At 41.7% G+C, this 5,699-nt stretch overlaps 1 non-coding gene across 1 annotated transcript; it reads left to right on the forward strand.

Annotated features, from left to right (window-relative positions):
- The first annotated feature begins 3,028 nt into the window (after window positions 1-3,028).
- On the forward strand, window positions 3,029-3,103 carry Trnaw-cca (transfer RNA tryptophan (anticodon CCA)). Its single transcript has one exon. It is a non-coding gene; the product is annotated as a tRNA-Trp (tRNA).
- Window positions 3,104-5,699: the final 2,596 nt, after the last annotated feature.

The following is a 5,699-nucleotide window of genomic DNA, read 5'->3' on the forward strand; positions in this document are numbered from 1 at the left end:
TACAAGACCTGCCTTTTTGAGGGCATTGGTGCCATCCACACATTGTGGTGTAACAGACGACAAGTGGTCTGTTCCATGCGCCATCTATCGCCCCTGGCCTAGCGCAAAATCTAATTAAATGATAAAATTGAGTTGCGGGTTAGGATTTGTTAGTTATGTGCATAAATACTGCGGAAGTATTTGGTTTTGATATGTGCAGATAATTGAAACACCGAGCCAGCAACCGGCGCGGACTTTCGTTGACGCGGCAAGTAGCGGGCCGCCATGGAGCAAACACAATGAGGCTGATGACGTCGCCCCATGGAGGTCCAGAGTCAAGGCGGCGGGAGACTCCGAGGCGGTTGTTGGACTTAGGAGGAAAAAAACGAAGAATGTATAGTGAGGAACTTCGTGTATAACAGCGAAAGTAGGAAGAAGCAATTTAATGTCCGGCAACGCAGTTGGCGGTACCTCAAGAGCCGACTGTACGTAGGTATCAGAAATAAATCACTGTAACTATTGTAAAAAAGGAATTATGAATAAGAGTTATTACGAGAAGCAGTCAGACAGCGTCAGTTACTGGTGAATGATCGCCATAGGCGACATTTTCTTCATCAGCTGCGCCGTCCCCTCTTTCACTCGACGAATTTAGTCAACATTAAGACAGAGCCGAACAACGCAAATAACAAAACTCATCAGTGGGGCGGGGACAGCGCAATATGATGAGCCAAGTGGATGTATGTGCAGAATAGCTGGGTGAACAGTTTCTCATAGCTGTGTGTGTGTGTGTGTGTGTGTGTGTGTGTGTGTGTGTGTGTGTGTGTGTGAATGAGTGAGTGATTTTTCCTCACCTGCTCCAGCTTTTCCTCATTCCCCATGAGTAGTATATAGTGCATATATAGAAAAGATTCATTAGAAAGAAATGATTAAAATGTAAATACTGTATGTAGAATTATCGGAAAGAAAATTATAAACAAGTAAATATTGTACATGGAAACAATCTAAATTTACGTTCTTCTTTTCTGCTAGTTTTAGCATAAATAAATGTACCTGATAGTACTAATAAAATATCCAAAAAAGTTGGAAAAATGTTTTGCAAATTATTATAAGTAAACCAACATACATAAGTCATCATAAAAATTGTAGATTGTATTTGTAGATAAAAGCATAAAAAGTGTTAAGAAATAAAAAAAATAATTTTGTATTACTGTGAATCCATTTTACTATAGAATTATGTTTAATTTATTTGTAACAAACCTGAACATCACCAGCCTTGCAGACATCGAATGAGGTCCAGGGGTTTCCTGCCCAGTTTCTATCACGTCACCATTATCGAGCTACGTTTTGACCTAGCGATACCTTGTGGGAGGAGGAGTAGGGGAGTAACGTTGATACTGTGTGTTCCAGTGAATTGTTTGCCTCCGTAACTCACAAACTAATAGATGAGGGAAAAATCTATTGCGGTAGGTCAACATAAGAAATGTTACACTTTCTGCGGAGCTATGAGCACAGTTTATTGTATTATTTTGCAACGAGTTACAGAAAAGAGATACATTTTTTTTAAAAGTGGAACAATAGTTGTTGCTACAATGCAGTGGAATCGCTGAAACCCGCTGTGTACAAATCAATTTAAATCTCATTCATATCACGTTTAGTTTGGGAGCTCCATCAGTTCAGAGATTTAAGAGCAGATACGGCATGCTGTACATAATACGTGAATGTATGGTGGTAGGTGCTCTGGCGGAGGAATGTTGTTTTAAATGAGCTGTTCAAATGTGTGTCCATGTTCCTGAATGCGTAACTCAATTCGCTATCTAAAGGATCTGCAGACGAGATGTAACGTCCCCAGTGTCATGGAACGACGTGCTTCCTCGATGCGTCATTTTAGATCATCTGGGATTGTGGGGTCAGTAATATAAACACCATTCTTTAGAGATAGCCACAGAAAAAAATGTACAGGTGTTGAATCGGGCGACTTTGCAGGTCATTATGGGGACCACCGAGCCCAAACCACCTTCCAGGGAATCCGTTGTTCAGTTCTTCCACAAAAGTATGCTCAGAATAGGCTGAGTGACTACCATACTGCATACATATGTGGACTCTGATGTCTGGACACTTATGTTCAGGAAGAGCACCCAAACTATAGGCTATAAAAGACCGATACATCTCACCTGTCAGTGTACCTGTGAAGTAGTGTGAACCGACGATTTCATCCCAAGGATAGCATATCATACATTAACAGACCGCTGGCGTTGATGTTCGACAGGTCGAACTCACAAAGGATTCTCTGCAGACCAATAGTGCTTGTTACAATGGTTCACTGCACCGTAATTTGTGAACGTGAACTCACCAGAGAACATAACACTTTGTAAGGAGTCCAGAGCGAAATGACGTATAGCCCATACACAGAAAGTATGAGTAATTCTCCAATTGAAACCACTCCCAGTGGATCAGTGGCTCAGTGACAGGCGGTACGGATGAAATCTGTGACCCTGTAATATACGCCACACACATGTAATGTTGATACCACCGACTGCAGCAACGTCTGGTAAGCTGACCGGAGGATCAGCCAAAACAAACACCTCCGTCTCCTCACTTCTTCAAGTCTACATCTATTTCTACCGTGCCTTCCCACGCTGCTGTTCCCTGCAGTCGTTGTTCAGCATGTAACGCTCCCCCCGTCACAGGTTCGAGTCCTCCGTCGGGCATGGGTGTGTGTGTTGTCCTTAGCGTAAGTTAATTTAAGTTAGATTAAGTAGTGTAAAAGCCTAGGTATGGATGACCTCAGCAGTTTGGTCTCACAGGAACTTACCATGAATTTCCGAATTTTCAGCATGTAAAAACCTTTTAGGTGACAGAGCTCTGCTCCTAGGATATCTCACTGCGTACGTCATGGCTGCTTCGGTGGTATTGTGTCGGCATTCGCCTAGCATCAGCAACATGTCTAAGTACTAGAATGAAATTTTCACTCTACAGCGGAGTGTGCGCTGATATGATAGGAGACGAGGTACTGGCGGAATTATAGCTGTGAGGACGGGGCGTGAGATGCGTTTGGGTAGCTCAGTCGGTAGAGCGCTTGCCCGCCAAAGGCAAAGGTCCCGAGTTCGAGTCTCGGTCCAGCACACAGTTTTAATCTGCCAGTAAGTTTCATGTCTAAGTACTCATAGTACGTGTATACCTTCAGTAACAGTGGCACTCTGCACCTCTTTTGTTTGTGTGGTTTGACCTTTCGCGTATACGGCTGTGTACACCGACTGTCGGCAGTCTAACAGCGCATCCAGAAAACTTCTCGCTCCGTTTCACCGACGACATCACACCCCGTCCACAGCACCTTTAGAAGGCGTATAGCGTTATGTTCAGCGTCTGGTACCCGCCCCTGAAATTTTGAATGATTGTCGCTCCCAAATAAAACGTGATAGAAATTTGATTTAAACTGATTTGTACATAGCTGGTTTCGGTTATTCCAGTGCATGGTAGCAACAACCATAGTTCAATTTGAAAAACTACGTCTCTTTGCTGTACCCCTTTGGAAAATAACACATTAAACAATGTTCATGACTCCGTAGAAAGTGTAACATTTCTTATGTTTATCTATCGAAATACGTTTTCCTGTTACCTATTACTTTGTAAGTTACAGAGGCAAACAATTCACTGAAACATCACTATGTAGTACAAGTGAGTAACCTGACAGTCCTTACCAGTGACCTTGAGATAAGATCGTTTTCTTCTCTCGTACTCTCCCTGCTTACCTACTCTCCCACGTCCCTTTAAATCGCGTCCTTTGAAATCTCATGCTCTTGAGATAAGTGTCCTCTTACATATGGAATTTGTCCTTGAAAACAGCTACTGATGCAATGTACTGAATTATTATGTAAGTAAGTGACTGCATTAATGAGAAGGTAAACCCGACCAAGATTAAAGTACACATCATGACGGGTGTGGACAAGAATCTCAGCTAATGCTCTACAGATGTCGTGATGTGTGGAAATGGTTCCAATGGCTCTAAGAACTATGGGACTTAACAGCTGAGGTCATCAGTCCCCTAAACTTAGAACTACTTAAACCTAACTAACCTAAGGACATCACACACATCGCGAGCAGCAGCCGCGTGGTTCCGGACTGACGTGCCTAGAACCGCTCGGCTACCGCGGCCGGCGTGATGTGTGGACTGACGTAGTCAGCCCAGAACTGAATTCGAGATGATTTCTCTTTTCCGTTTACAAATTGAAGTGACTGCTTGGTTAGCACTAGTGAAATAATATTCAGAACTAGCATTGAATAACCAACTTATATATGTTGGGCAGAGACGGCTGCACGTTCCATCAAGGTTAGTGTCACCGTTAACGAGATGAGGATCGCATGTAGGTCCCCGTACATTATATGTGTTGAAGTCATGCTTTGAAGGAAGAGGAGATATCAGTTATTACACGGATGAGTAAAGGTGATTTTAGCACGTTATCGACTGATAGTCGTAATATTACTTCGATCCCCCTGTGACCTAGTAACGCATCAAAGGGTTGTCATTCAGTAACCAGAAAAAAATCACAGAGATGGGGCAGTTATGGGTCGCATTGAACATTATGAAGAAAATTGCCTAACACTTGAGCAATAGCGGAGAGAATGGTACAATTCTGAAATGGGCTGGAGAGAGTTTGGATTTTTCCAGAAAGTTCCAAAAAGCTGAAAAAAAGTGAGATTAATCACTCAAAAAGAATTATCATCTTGCTGTCTGCTTATGGTCCACGTTAGATGAGATTTAACGCTAGGGAAAAATCCGAACACCAAATTTTACAGTGGTGTAAGGATGGTGACAGAAGAGCTTGAGGTGTTATAAAGTGCTCCTTCTACGCAAAGGTCGCCTTTATGGAAAGGCAGACTCTTCCAGCCACTGCTGTCAGTGAGGCTTTAAATGATGTGGAAAATAAAGAGACCCATTTGTCAGCGGTCTGGAACTGCTGAAAGAAATGTAGTAAGAATTATTCCCTATAGTGACAAGAAACTGATAGGAGAAATAGTGAATGTTCACACTACCATTTGTTGACGAAGTATGTGGGTATATTCAGAGCAAAAGGATTTGACTGAAAATGTGCTTCTGCACCCTCATGTTACAAATAAGTTTATCAATACAGACTACACCAAGGAACCCTGGTTTGAGTGTTTAGTTTTGATAGTTTTGTAAAATATGGAGAACACGATCAATTTTTTTCAGATGACATTCTGGAAGCTACAGATCAAACTTCAGGTAGGTACAGTACTCTCTTACTTAAGAAAAGCGTTTGACTCAATATCACACCAAAGTTTATTGACGAAAATACAATGTTCTAGAATATAAATGAAATTTCCGAGCAGACGGAGGATTCACTGTGCATCTACAGACGATGAAGTAGCTTTAGTTGTTTCCAAGGAAAATGTTGTGGGGTTCTTGAGGATCATGTTGTGCATTTATGACATGACAGACAATATTAACAATAACGTCTGCATTTGCAGATGATGTAGTTATCTGTAATCGAACAGCGTCTAATAGAACTGTACTAATATTCAGTCGGATGCATATAAAATCTGAAAATGCTTTAAAAATTAGCAACTTGTTTAGAAATACTAAACCATGCGTTTCACAAAACAGAAATATTATCGCTACAATATCAGTCAATCACGACTGGAATCAGTCAACTCCTACAAATACTTCGATGTGACAATTTATGTTGGTATGAAGTGGAGTG

The sequence above is a fragment of the Schistocerca nitens genome, chromosome 6, assembly GCF_023898315.1.
Source record: "Schistocerca nitens isolate TAMUIC-IGC-003100 chromosome 6, iqSchNite1.1, whole genome shotgun sequence".
Taxonomy (NCBI): domain Eukaryota; kingdom Metazoa; phylum Arthropoda; class Insecta; order Orthoptera; family Acrididae; genus Schistocerca; species Schistocerca nitens.